General features: G+C 31.1%; 1 protein-coding gene across 14 annotated transcripts in view; it reads right to left on the reverse strand.

Moving 5' to 3' along the window:
• Positions 1-15,724, reverse strand: part of LOC108611691 (beta-1,4-glucuronyltransferase 1) — an 81,068-nt gene extending 65,344 nt beyond the window's left edge. For 3 of the 14 annotated variants that reach the window (XM_089466026.1, XM_089466020.1, XM_089466015.1), the window contains exons 1-2: positions 14,614-14,809; positions 4,604-4,644 (exon numbers count right to left, since the gene is read on the reverse strand). The gene's annotated coding sequence lies outside the window, so the exon portion shown is untranslated. Of the gene's footprint in view, positions 1-4,603; positions 4,645-14,613; positions 14,810-15,405; positions 15,558-15,623 lie in introns of those variants that run through there. The other 11 variants (XM_089466014.1, XM_089466012.1, XM_089466023.1 and 8 more) reach the window with 10 other exon arrangements.

A 15,724-nucleotide genomic window follows, 5' to 3' on the forward strand; every position in this document is an offset into this window, starting at 1 on the left:
AAGGGCATATTGGTTTTATGTTAAGAGATGTAACAATTTTTCAATTGAGCTCATCAGAGAGACCGGCTCTAGCCTAATATATTAAAGATATATTTATATATTTTTCTATAGATTTGAAAGACTTACATTATGAGGAATATCTTAAGGGACTAGAGCTATAGACTTCAAGATCTCGTACCATATCTATCGACTTTGCCATAATAAAAGTATTAGAAAAAACTCTTTTCATTTATAATCAAACTCAGTCCAAGTCATTAGACAGAGTATATCCTAGTCGAACCCTCCCGTTACATGACCACTCGTACATATTTCTATTTGCTTTCGTTTTCCTTCGGCGGCAACTGCAGTTTTCTTAACGTTTTTCGTCGCCCAGGAAACAAAAGCCAGCGCACTCGTAACTAACACATGAACATTTATTTTCATTTCCATTTCCGCATTGTGCACAGCATTTCAGCATCTTCCTCTCTTTGCCTTGCCACTTGCTATTCGCTTTTCACTTTTCACTTTTCCAGCATTCTCAGTGTTGCTTAGCGCGTTTTTAATTTGCTGTCATATTGTCCCCTCTGCGGCTGTCAGACGACAGCATACAGAACCGAAGCATATGGCCAGTCTGAGCAGCCTGCACAGCCTGACGCACGCCCACATATGGCCATCTGTCAAATTTGGGGCATTGTTAAAGTTTTAATGAGTTTCTGTAAAACTGGCCAACATGGACTTGCCACAGCAGAGATCTGGTCACACTGCACTCTACAGTTGCCTATGTAATATGTATATAAATATGTAAATATTCGACATTACTCAAAATCCAATTCAGGTAACTCAAAAGTTAACCTAGACTTATCTACTTATAAAATATTTGCATATATATTTTGCCATTTAGCTTAAAAAACAAACTTTGGTAACAATTTTAATATTGTTCTTTTTCACAGGAGCAACAAAAAAAACTGAGAAAATTTCTAATAATAAAAAAATAAAAGTTCGAGCAATTGATGTATTTATTAACAGCTAGCTAGAATCATGGCTGAATTGAAAAAATAAAATAAAATAAAATAAAAAATAAATAAAAAATTAAGATAAATTTATTTCTAATAAGAATCTTTCCCAATATTTAATTTTTTTTTAATGTTCAAAGAAAAAATAAATAAAATTAATGAATCACTAAACAGTTAATTGACAAAATATTCTCATTTAAATTAATAAAATCTTCTCCAATAACCTGTCTAAGTTTAAACTCTATCTATGAAAATTATCAATAAATTACTCTGTATTTCAAAGAATATCGCTAATAAATAATTTTTATTTTATTATTTTTATTATGAAGTCATACTAAATTACAGGGCTTATTAAATTTAATTTAAAAGTTTATAATTCCTATGTAAAATAAAGATTTCGTTTTCTATTCATTAATAACCTTTTATATAATTGATTTTGATTGATTATTTTACATTATTTAATTGACAAATCATTTTGTTACTTATTTTATATTTTTTAAGCTATATATCCTAGAACAAGGAACCACCTAGTCTATGAATATTTCAAACAAATTCCTATAGCAGCAATTCATAATCATCTCTATCAAATAATCAACTTTACAACTAGCAAATGACTAACATAATAATGACCATAAATACTTCAAAACCCACAGCTTAAGATATTTACACACAATTTTATGAAATGGCATATCAATTCAAGCCGCAATTCATATAAACGACGCACTTTGTGTGCTATCGATTTTCAAAAGCCACAAAGCCAATGGCTATCGATAAATAAACACACACACACTCGCACACAGAGACTTGTGTGTATGTGTGTTTGAAAGCTTTTAAGCAATCAACTAACTGAAAAGCGCGCATACAGCTCAAAGTTTATAATGTATTTTGCGCAAATTCATTTAAAAGGATGCTCAGCCTGAGCATCAAACTTGGCCAAGGCAATCAAGTGTGAATATATATGTATGTTATGTATGTGTGAGAGTGCTTTTGTGTGTGTGAGTGTGAGTGTGATTGTAGTGCTGCTTGTGGCTGCGTCTTGGCCTTGCGCCTTAGCCACACACAAGGGCCACATTCACTCAGCCTCTGTCAAGTTTGAGTGGCTCGTCTGCTGCTGCTGCTGCTGCGGCTGCGACTGCTGTTCATCTGTCTTGGCGAGCCTGCAGCTGCATCGATGGCGTTTTTCTTCTTCTTTTTGGCCTAGTGCCAAATACATTTAAGCAACCAGCAGCACGTGCGGTCTGTGTCAGCAGCCGCTGCAGCAGCAGCAGTCTGACAGCAGTTAACAATATATAATTAAATTTATCTAGCTAAACTCAAAATGGTTTACATTGGACTTTCGACTGGACTTTAACCGCACTGCAGAAGTTCACAACAGTTTAAGCATTGCAATTACAACCACTACAACAACAACAACAACAACAACTGTCTGGAAGTTATTCTACAGTGTGCCCGTTTGCATAACAATTAGCCACACTTGGCGTCCTCTCCCCAACTCTCTCGAAACACTTTAGCCAATGATTTGTGCAAATGTTTTTGACGTCGCGGCGTCTTTGCTGCCTCTGCCTCTGCCTCTGCCTCGGCTGGCGTTCTGGTTGTCGTTGTCGCTGGGCTTTGTCTGGCTCGACTTGTTCATTTGCATATTAATTACAACGAAGCACGCAGATGTGGTTTTTGCTTTTGTTGCCTTCTGCTCGTGCCCGAGTGCCGACAAGATTAATTGTGCCCGCGAATCCTAAAAGTAGACTACAGTGTTATTATGCGCCCCAGTCAAGTGCTCAGGCCGGGATGCTAGCACACTTGGCTATTGGCGCATGGCAATGGCTTTTTTTGTGTAATCGGGCTCAGTTGGCGCAATCAATGACAGCTTGTGGCTAATCAATGCGCCAATAAGTGGCAGCAAATTATCGCTGATTGATGGCTAGATCAAATGTATACACAGCCAGGATAACAAGGCAGATGAATTGATTACCGCAACTGTGATTAGCATCTCCTGTATACACGTTTGTGCGTCATTTGGCTAAACAAATCCTAAATAATCTTTAGCGCAATTAAGGCAGCACTTGACGTGTCTTCAAAAAAATAAAAAACAGCAGTTTTTATTGAAATTAGCCAAGCGTAGAATTTCCATTTTCCCACATTTTTTACATTCGAGCAAACTATTTTAAGTTAATTTCCAAACTATTTAAAACTTTACCTATTTGTTGTTGTGCTACAATGCGGTAAATGCATTTACGCAAATAGTTTCAAACTCGAAATATATTTTACAAATTATAATTTTAACCGGGTTGAAACTGAAACAGCCAAACTTTGTCTAATGAGCGTGGATGAAATGGAAATGAAAGTAATGCAATTACATGCAAAAAATTTAAAAAATTAATTATATATACCTTTTATTTTATTTTTGTAATTAAGATTATAGTCTTGTCATACTTTAGGTAAGAAAAAATTACGTATAAGAAAATCCAACTAAAGCTAGTAAATGGATTATCGTAGTAGTTTTATAATATAGGTATCTATCGTAGTAGTTTTATAATATAGGTATCTCCAAACGAATTCATAAAAAATGTAGTTTTAAAATATATTATTTGCCAAAATAAATGAATTGATATGATATACATATATAAATATGCATTATGAGATTTCATTGAGAAAATGTTTTGGCCAAACCTTTAGGTGGTAAAAAAAAAATATAGACACATGAATAAATTTATACTGTTTTCAATTTTGCAGCATAAAGCCAAAATATAAACTTAAGTCGTTTTTAATTTCTAATCTTATAAAGCAATAACCCGGCAATAATAGTATATTTAGACCATAAACGGTTAAATACTCTGAACCCCAGAATATGAAAATGGGAAAATGGGAAAAAAGGTATATTGTTTTTTTTTTTTTTTTTTTTTTTTTTTTTTTGTGTGAAGCCCATAGCAAATTGAATTTGCTGTGCATGCAATAAGGAAGCGTTAAATAAAATAACAAGGCGCTGAAGGGTTCTAGAGAATAACTTTCAACCACGATTGCGAAGAGACTTTTAATTTTAGGCTAATCCTTAAAAGGATTAATTACGTTAATCTAACTTCATAATTTTGGGGCTTACGCTCGAAAACTTTGAAAATAATACTCTAGCTTGTATATGACACGCCCCCAAAGAGGCGCAAAATTTGGATAATGCAGGTAATATATAACGTAATTTAAATTTATATAATCGAAAACTTTAATAGACACAACTGGAAAATTAATATAATAAAAAATTAATATAATAATCTTTCGTATTATAATACTATTTGTATTGTATATATTGTATATTAAATATGTTAAAATATAAATATGCAATAGACTTAACGACAAGAGCTGCAATAAAAAAAAAATAACAATAATATAATAATAATAATAATACAGAGAAATTATTCAGCTTTATGAATAACTTCGTATTTATTCAACAACAAATACATTTCGAGTGCTATCATTCATTTATCTATTCATTTAATATGCAATACATTTCGCGTGTTATCAAATTTTGTTGAACTATAAATTTAATATGCAATATTATTTTTAATAAGAACTAAACTGATACAAATGAATTACAATCAATAATAAATGACAGCTCAACTCACCTTATCCAAAATGTTGAGCGTGGGGCGCAGCTGGTCTTTGTCTGCAAGAGATAAGAAACAAATTCAATTAGCTATTGAAGTGCCGAACTAATTGCCCGAATGTAAAATAACAATTCGATAAATCGAGTACGAAAATGCCGTTGAAATTAGCCCCTAACACTCAATCGACTAATCGCATTTGCTCAATGGACTGAAAGCATTCAAGTGTTCTGAATGCATTTGAAAGATTTTTAAATAAATGGAGAGCGTTTGACGCATGGCATAATGGCGTATTAAAAACTAGCTTTATTTAAAGATAGAGTTTAATTAATTATTTAACTAGATATTATCAGACGACAGACAGACTGACTGACTTACAGACTTACAATATAAGCAATTTATACACCTGAGCTCAATGAACATATTCCATAATAATAGTTTAGCACTAACAAAACGTTAGCCCTATCATATCAGGAAATTTGTTGATAATTATTTGAAAACTATTGGCGCAGGTTTTTGCGCGAGTGGATAAGGAGAACCGCTACGTTTGGTTATAGGGAGACTGAGCGTATTATTATTCTTAATAATTAGGTAAGATTGTCAAAAATATATCAAAATATCAATATATGGATTTTTTTTTGTATAAATATATATATTTATATGGGAATATTTTTTGTGGCTAAATATAAAATATTATTTGAGATATTTTTTTTTTTTTTATTTATTTGAGTGATAAGTGAATCAATTGAAAAGTATAAAAATTTAATTTGGTGAAAAAGAATGGATTGTAAATTTATTGTTAAAAAAATCGAAAAATATTGATATATCGATATTTTCAAAGCTGCATATCAAATATCATGTTGATATTTTTCAATATCGATATGATATTTTCAAAATATTCGACAACCTTATAGCATTATATGTATATCAAGTACATGCTACCGTTGCCACTAATATGAGAATTACCAGATCAACAAAAATTTCATTTGAATTAATTTAATATATATTCAATTTACAGTAAACTTTTTTCCTAATTTCTATTTGAGTTTAAAAAACAATTGTCATTTGCATAAATGCAAACTTGAAAGATAAAAAAAATTAAAGCACAGAATATTAAGAAGGTTTTCGCCCACTAGCAAAAAAAAATGAAGGAGATTATAGAAGAAGAGCTGGAGTGCACACACTCCGTACTATAATGACTTTTCAACAAACTACGTGACATGGAAAACTTTATCGAGAATTTGGCCATAAACATAATTAGCAAAAGGTCTGCACAGCCTCAACCTCGTGTGGGCGGAACCCACTGAGTCCGCATCGAGCACAACTGAAGCAGAACAAGTGCAATCTGGGCAGCAACCAGAGAATGTTGCCTCCTCCTGCTCGTACTCCTCCTGCTTCTCCTCGTCGGCCCACTCGAGACAACGGAAGTCAATTTGTATGGTTCGTTGAATTTTGCGTGAATATTGCAATTTGGATTCAGTTTGAAGGATGTTATAGTTAACTAACGGCAGCGATAAGAAAAACATTTGTAACCAAAGTGCAAACAATGCGAACAGCTAAATATTTAGCTTAGATAAACTAAGGTAAGGAAGAATTAAAAAGTAAACTTCAAATTAATGAGAGAAAACCTGCAGACCATAAATCAATACAAAAGAAATAAAATATTGTCTGTTATATATTTGAATATAAAGCATCTAAGTATGAGTAAGCATAGTATAATATATATATTATCAATTATATATATATAAGTTAACTCATTATATAAATCCTCACGTAGTATTATTGTTTTGAGCATTCCCACACACAGACTGCAATATTCCAGTCAATTTGAATGAATAAACCATACAAAAATAATATTGAATTGCATTGCAAAATTTATCGTTCCTTTATGGAAGAACATAAATAAATAAAAGCTATTACGAAGCAAAATAAAAAATAAATAAATAAATAAAAGAAAATCAACAACATGCGAAAAATCAACATTAGGTTTAAATTCACAAATTACAAAAATTTTGCCATTTAAATGCGCAGGGCTCAGTGAATGGAACCACAAATGATACCCCGGTGACTGCTGCTCTAATGAGTAATGAAAACAGATTTATCGGCGAGCTTATTGTATTATTTTCGTTGGCGCTGTTGCTCTTGTTGTTGCTGTTGTTGTTGCTGTTGCTGTTGCGCTTTTGCAGTAGCCACTGCGACAACAACAATATAAAAATAAATTTTCGATGCCCCAGAGAGTAGAGACACAAATCACGAAGCATTCGCTTTAAAAATTCCAGAAAATTAGTCAGCACGGGAAAAGACTCGACGTGATTTCTTAATAAATTTCAGTGAGGCTTGGGTTATTGAACTAGACGTTTGTTATTCGATATTAATAAAAATGAAATATAAGAAAAAATATCGAAAATATATATGCAAATTTAAGAAGAATAAACAAAAGCCTTAAACAGCAGATAAAGTTGAATTTAAGAGCACTAATCGATTATTTATAGAATACCTAATTTGAGTTTAGCATACGAAAAGAGCAAAAACTTAATTACGTAAACGTAGATAACGAAATTTATGAAGACATTCGCCATCATTAAAGTTGAGTGATAGCTATGATTGATGCGAAATCTAAAGATTTTGAATTTGTATACAATGAAAAGAGCGCGTGTTATGGATAGAGAGTTGACTTTTGTGGCATTTAACATGCTTTCAAATTTGTTTGGCTTGCTGGCCAATTCTTGAAGAAGAAAGCTGGAAAGCAGATTAAATATAAATAAATATATATATACCATGAATAATTGTGGAACTCTGTGAAGGTCGAGAAATAAAAATGATAAAGAATAAAGAGTAATTATAATTTTTATGTTAAAAATAATTTCTAGTTAACCTAAGAGCTCATTTAAAAAATCTATTAAAAATATATTACTTTTTAGACATACCAAAATTAAAAATATTTAAAATTTAAAAACACATTTAAGAAACATGTATTCATAATTAAGTAAGTCATAGATAGCTAGACAGAATTTTATTAAACTATTTTTAAAGCAAACAATATTACATGATAAAGCTTGCCTTAGAAATTTATAATATAATATATTATTTTTATAATACACATACACACATTATATAGAAAAAGAATTTAAAAAACCCATAATAAGAATCCACAAATTATCCATACATCATAAGCTAACACATTACTTAGTTCGACCAACCCCATTAGGTTGCCTTTTATATATGTATATGCACCTAACGCTTTAAGAATCACCCTTAAATACACTTTACAGGTCAAGTTCTAGTTAAACTACCGCCGCATGCTTCCCACTTCAATTCAATCAACCGTAAACAGAAACAGACCTCCTGCCCGTCGCATCTGTGCCTGGGGCACTTGTCAAGCGAACAGCACATGGATGTGCAGCTTGGCCACGCCCACTCGCCAAGGTGTCAGCACATCACACGCCCTGTTTGAGGGCCACCTGTACCGGCCCCACCCACCAAATGGTTGCGTGCCTAATTGCTGGGCGAACGCAAAGGAAATATATTTTATCATCTTTACCTAGCTGTCGAGCTCCTGCTTGCCAAGTTGACTGCCTTACGGTTGCTATGACACCTGCTTTTACCAAGAATTCCAGTCACTACTCAGCATAAACATAAGCCAAAGGCATCCTGAAAAGTCCTTGATAACAAATTATATAGTTTTGAAAGCTAATTAGCAGAAAGTTCTTTTCAATCGCCTCTAGCTCTCCAAGATTTAAAGAATATTTAAAGAATTTAAATTCTTTCAGCAAGGAAAAAAGGAGTAAAAAGTATTAAACAAATAAATAATATAAATAAATAATATAAATTCTATAAAAAGGACATTTCAACTAGAATCAAATATATATTTTATATTAAAAAAAAAATTAATTAATAAATAAATTTTGAAAAAAAATAAATAATTTTGTCAAATAATAAATAATTTAAAAAAAAAAAAAAAAAATACATATATATATATATATATATATATATATATATATATATATATATATATATATATATATATATATATATATATATACATTTTTACATTTATAATAAATCTTGCAACAAAAATTATGACAAGCTGAAAACAAAAATAAAAACTCAAATCAATCATCTCTAAAAAATGGAGCTTATGTTTTTTTTTTTTAATTATCAGAGTCTATATTCTGTTACCATATCATTTAGCTTTCAAAATTTTGCATTTTATTAAATATATATAGATTTGATAGGCAAATATAATGAGCAGAAAAAACACTTAAATTATTTAATATCAGATACAAATAATGGACATAAACAAAAACTTGTTATTAACTAAGAAAGTCTTCGGTTTTATGATAAAGGTTTTCAACAGACTTTTATGAATTTTGAAATTTTATGATATTTGATATCTTTGCAATAAAATAATACCTAGCCCAACGAATGAAGGCAAACACTTTGATAAGAATGAGCTAAATTATACTAAAATGACTCGCAGATAAACAAAAGTTTATGATAATATCAATGACTAATGACAATTATGTACATATATTTATATATTTATCATTGAACATTTTTCGTTTCCTAAAACAATTGAAAGAAGTCCTATCAGTAAAGTGCTTTAAGATTCCAGCATAATATATACGATAGAAGTATATATTCACACTGCCGTTATTTGATATCTTAAGGGCATATTGTCAATAGCAATGCTATTCATAAAAATAAATAAATAAAAAAAAAAATTAAATAAATAAATCATCGCACTTTCAGCGCATTGAGACGTAAGCACAAAATCATGGGAATGTCGTAAAAACGCAGCTAACTGTAAAAATTTGCCTTGCCAAAAGGCGAACAAATAAGGGAAAATGAAAAGAAAAAGGAAAACTGAAATTCTATTGATGACCAAGCAAGCAGGACGAGTAAGCCAGCTAAACAGTCATTTTTCGCCAACTCGAACCCGAGTTCAACTTTTACAAATGGCCAACTTTGAGTTGGGCAAATGGAAAACGAAAGAGATGGAGTCATACATCGAGAGAGAGAGAGAGAGAGACAGAGAGTGAGGGGTATGAAAGAAAAACCAAAAAAACAAAATGCACAAAATGCTTATTTGCGGTTAACCACAAAAGTGTAAAATAACACCAAACAAGGGAAGCATTTTGTCATAAGGGTACCAACAGACCCAGTCCTCCTACCCCACCCCCGCCCACTTCACTTCCCCATTCCTCCACTGAGCTTGCGATGGCGACTAAAGCTGGCTGACAGCTGATTTGAGCCGTCTGTGAAATGGACTTGGCTTACATTTAAGGTCGAGTTTCTGATTAATTCAAGTGTAAATTGTATTGTGTTCACTTTTAAATATGGGCTGCAAATAATTTGGGCCAAGGTCAGTTACCTTGGATGGGGTTTAGTCGGCGGATATGGCCGAGTACGAGTACGTGAGTTGGGTCGCTATCGCTTGATTGAGTTTTTTGGTAATGGCGCGCATTAATTACGGCTAAAGTTCATTATCAAGGGAAACGGGTGAGCATCAAACTTTTTGAGTAGTTGTAAAATTTCTATGCAGGAAATAAAAAAGTTTACGCAATTAGCACAGAAAATCGATTGGCTCAATTAATAATGAGTCAAAGGAGCAAGAAGAAGAGCTAGAAAGCATTCCCAGACGGATGGGTGTAGTATGTTTCTTAATCTTATCATGCTATAACGTACTCTGCAAATAAAATTACAAAATAATAAAAAGTAAAGAGTTAATTTTTTAAATTTATTCATAAATTGACTTTTTATGATTTGCTAGATTTCTATGAGAAATCTACCTACCTATTTTTTTTTTTTTTTTTTTTCTTTTAGATTCTCTATTATTATATATAATTATATAATATATTAAAAAAAATAATTTTAAACTCTATTTAATAATTGACTCACAGACATTCAAATTCCAAACTTCGAGTCTCACGATAATTTATAATTTTTTTTTTTTTTTTCGCTAAATCACGTTTAATAATGTACATTTAATAATAAACAATAGAAATATACAAAATTTTAATGATAAATCCATAAATGAAATACAAATATTTTGCCATCGAAAACCATTTTGAATTATAAAAGAAAAAAATCACTAAAAATATAAAAGAAACAAAAAAATGTACAAAATAAAATACTAAGCAGAAATTGAAACTAATGCGGCATTTTAAATTGGCAGACAGCTAAAAAAAAAACAACAACAACAACAACAAATGGTAACCCGCTGAACCCTGACAGACAACGCACGTGCCCATTTGAATACATATTTAGCTGTTGTTTTTGTTGCCATGACGCTTGCTGCCAAACGAATTGCGTGTAAACACATAATACATATATGTATGTATTCCCATATCCAGTATATGTGAACATATATAGCATATGCATGCTAGCAACTTATACCAACCAAACGGTCTTTAAAAGCGGCCCAAACCACTTTTGCTCTGTGGGTCAGGGGACTGAATGTGTTACTTTGCCCCATCGATTGGTGGTTGGATTGCTTAATTAATTATGCGCCTCTGAAGTCGCTGCAGTTGGGCAATTAATAATTCAGTTGATTTTAAGCTTTTAAACATTAATGCACACATCTTCCAATACTTTGTTTAACAATGATTTAAGAGAGAGGTATTATTAGATTTTTAAATTAGCAAAGAATATTCTGATATTTGCATTTAGCCTAACACTAAATTGTATTTGAACAGAAAAAACACTTCATCAACAAATTAAACCCAACAAATAGAAAGAACTCAACATCAAATCACTCACAGTATCTAATCAAATATTCATGAATTTTAAAAAGTCATTAGCTGTAAGTGCTGGACTAAAACCTGCTTAAGAACGATGATAAGACTAAGAAATTGCTCAGGTGTTATTGCCCACAGATAATCAGAAGTAAATTTATAAAAAAAAAAAAAAAATTGGTATTTTCTAATCTTAAAATCACACCGTTCTTTTAGGTAATAAATCTTTAAGTTTTTTTTCGTGTTTTTTCTTATATTTAGAATCTTAGGTAATCATTTTTTGATTTTTTTAAAATTCGAATTATGCATTAGAATCAGCTTGAAAGTAAAAATAAATTTGCAGTACAAAAAAAAAATGATTACACTTAAATTGTTGAATTAAGTAAATACTAAAATACCGGTTTATATTTAAAAACTGTTAAAATGTATTTAAACTTCAAGGCTAGTTTTATTTCTTAAATACAGCATATTAATAAAACTAAAGACAAAGGCATGAAAGGCATATAAAATTATAATATATAATAAATAAATATACTAAAATAAAATAAAAAATAATACAAACACTAATTTCTAATAATAGCCTTCTACTTTTCATTTAGTAAATTTGCAGTTATAGTTAAAAAATAAATAATAGAATAATAGGAAAATTATGTAGAAAAGAAAAGACTATATCAATTACCATTCCACAAACCCCCTCTATTCAACTAAGTACTTTTATATTTTTATGCTCTTTTTATCAACATCTTTAGCTATTTCTAATCGCAAATTCTACTCACTTCCGTTGAGACTTATATTTTCTTCTTTTTTTTTTTTTTTTTTTTTTTTTGTTTTTATCGCCCGACAAGTGTAAATATATGTGTCAAGCTTATCTTTCGCTTATTAAAGAGCTACTGCAGTGCGCCTTTACGCATCGAATCGGTTGGGCGTCAGCTGAAACTGAAACTGCGACAGCTTATCGGCGCGACTCTATCTCCCAGGGAGAAAAGCCTCTTTCTTAGCATCTGACTGAGGTAGTGTTTGCCAAGCAAATATGCGATAAACGTCAAAGCCACTTGATAACGAAAATAATGTTAGCGTAAATTTTGTTGTGAGCAAAAACCCTTACAGATAAGCAAGCTTACTCGCAACTAAATGAAAATAAATGCGCCATGGATAAGCGTTCATGTTGTAATGGAATCTTTTTATTTTTATCTTGAGCATAGAGTTATTTGGTATATAGTATATATCGCATAATTATTAAAATTCAAATTCCAACGAAATACTTGACGAATACAAAGTTAGAAGAAGTGTTATAACCCAACTCAGAGCACTTCATAAAAACAATTGAAAATATGTTTTCATTTTTTATGGACCTCTAAATCAGTTAAACGTCTTTAAAAAATATTGGAAAACTAAACGTAACAAAATACTCAAAAATGTGATTTACTGCCAACACGATATGAAAACGAGCACTTCTAAATTGTTTTCATGTTTATATAGCAACACCCTAACTCTCTTTCTCTCTCTCTCTTTCTCTTGTTTTTGCTTTTTAGTCCGCTGAGAAAATGTTCGCCTATTTTTCTATTTTTAACAGCTTCGAGCATCAATTATTATTTTTTGGCCATTCAACAAATATGTTTGTTGACAATTTAAATGGCAGACGGAGACGTTTTGTGTTGTTTTTACGAGTTATTAATTAGCTTATTAAAACGAAATCAATTTGCTTAATTCGTGAGAATGTGGCTCACGGAAAACGTTCCTCATATCAAATGGAAATTAAATGATTGAGTAATTAATGAATACATAATATGTGGAGATTAAAAAATTTAAGAGGGAATTTATATAATGAATTAATTAATATCTTTTATAAATGTTGATAGATGAAATACAGTAATTATATTGATGTAAATTGATAATTAATTGCATGCAGTTAATTGTATTTGAAATAGAACTTATTTAATAAATATTGAGACTAATATGATTATTACTAAAAAAAAATTAAAAATATATAAGAAAATATATATTTGATATAAATAATATAATATATAATATAATATAAATATTTTTTTTTTTTTTATTTATTTATTTTTTTTTTTTCTTTTGCTCTTTTTATTTATATTGATTATATGTAAAAAATCATAAAAATAAGGTCCTAATGAAACGAAATTATTAGGAGCAGAATTAGACTTACGAATTAAATTGCATATGTTAAACTGAATGTATCTTGGAAATTTAATATATTAAATAACAACACTAAATAAAACAGCTTGCACTATTTATCAAATAATATTAGCAGAATCAACCAAATATTTATATTTATATGTTATATTGATGTTTAAGCTGGAAAATTGAATAGGTCACAATTAATCAAAAATATTTAAATTTCCAATTAACATTTTGTTGAAATCCAAAACAAACCTATTACGCCCGGAATTCCCATTGTCAATGAATTCAGGTTTTAATTATGCTGGCATAGATTCGATATAGAAACAAAAAACACAAACGCAAAAAACCAGTTCAATATATATCTATATATACCACTAAAAATACAAAACAAAAGTCGGTCAGAGTAGCTTGAGCTTTCGTATATTTAGACTATCAATTTGTTGCGTATAAAGATAATGAAATTAAATAACTGTATATGAGATTTAGAGGAACGGCTGCATTTGAATAATTTTGTTTATGTATTATATGTTTAAACAAATATCTAATTACTGAATGTTAATAAGACAATCAAAAATAATCTTTAAAAATTTGCATCTATTTGAACAACAAAAGTAGTTATTTTAAGTCAGCTCTATTTACCCGCCTTGCAATCATTTTACTTCAAAATTTATTAACTATTTATTTTTTAGCATTTAAATAAATAGATATCTACAAATTTAAATTAAATTTTAATTATAATTATTTAAATTTTTGACCTTATCATCCGCCCATTACACAATCAAATTCAACCCCTAAATACCCTTCCTACAATGTCCTGCTACAGGGTATTGTTTAACAGTAACCAATATAACAGGTCCATGTATGCGTGGGCAAGCAACGGCAAACGGTAGTTTTAGTAACTGTTGTTCCGCTTGTTGTTGTTATTGTTGCAGTTATTCGACATGTGTATATAATGTGATAAAAAGCCGGTCAACCAAAGCGATATCAAAACTTTAAAAATGACTGTAAAAAGGCAAATGCCAAACGCAAAATTAACAACAACAACAGCAAACGGAAAAAGTGCAATGAGTCGAATAACAAACGGAAAGAAAATCAAAAAATAAAACACCAAATGTTTAAAAACACTTTTCAAAATATACAAAACCTTACATCACAAACATTCACATTCACTAATAAAACAAAAACAACAGCAACAAATGCAATAGCTGCTGTTGTTGCTTTTGCTTTTTGTCACTGTTATTTTTTGTTGCTGCTGCTGCTGCTGACACTGTTACAAGCTTGAAATTTGATTTCTTTTGATTTTGCTTTTGTTCGATATATTTGCTTCCTTCTTCTTCTTTTTTATCTTTCTCAATTTTTTTTTTTTTTTTTGGGTGAAAATAAAAGAAATTTGAAAACGCGCGGCCTAAATTGAGCAGACGATCGCCGCTCTTGTTGCTGCCATTGCTGTTGTTGTTGCTGTCGTTTTTATTGTTGTTGCGGCTACTGCTGCTGCTGCTGCTGCTGCGCTGTCGCTGCTGCTGTGGGTCTCATGAATGAATTGCGCGATTAAAAACACAAAAGGCGTGACGCGTCGCACAACAACAATAACAGCCACAGCAACGACAACAACAACAACCACCATTGGCAACTAAATAACGAAACAAGTTTTGTAGCTCTGGCTTTGGCTTTGAAAAAGTAGATAAGCGCAGAATATGTAGGCGAAAGAAAAAGAAACGAACGCAGGCTTCAAAATTTAACACCAAATAACAACAACAGCAAACGCCTAGCATAGGCCTACACACGCATACACATAAAGACACAGAAGCATACACGCTAAAGCACATGCACACAATCGCAATACCAAATGCAGTCAAACACACACAGAAACACATACACGTATAAAGCAGACAGCTGATTTTTGGCCGCAGCCACAAAAAACGCTTCTTGCTCTCTTCTCACCAATTAGAATTGGTTTATTTAGGTGACGCACACATCTACACGCACGCAAACAAACTCTAATACACTCACACACACACTATTACGCTGGCAGACCGCACGCCTCGTACATTAATATTGTGTGTTACACTTGTTTTTATTGCTGTGATTGCGATTCGCCTTTCTGCATTTGACTCTGTGCGTTTAGCATTTAGCATTTAATTTTTACATATTGTACACACCTTGCACTCACACTGCTTAACACGCTTTGTTGTTATATTTATATTGAATTTATTGTATTTTTCTTGTTTACGATTTAAGTGTAATTTTGCGAAAATCTCAT

Source organism: Drosophila arizonae, chromosome 3, assembly GCF_054131065.1.
Source record: "Drosophila arizonae isolate 15081-1271.41 chromosome 3, UAZ_ARI_1.0, whole genome shotgun sequence".
Classification (NCBI taxonomy): Eukaryota; Metazoa; Arthropoda; class Insecta; order Diptera; family Drosophilidae; genus Drosophila; species Drosophila arizonae.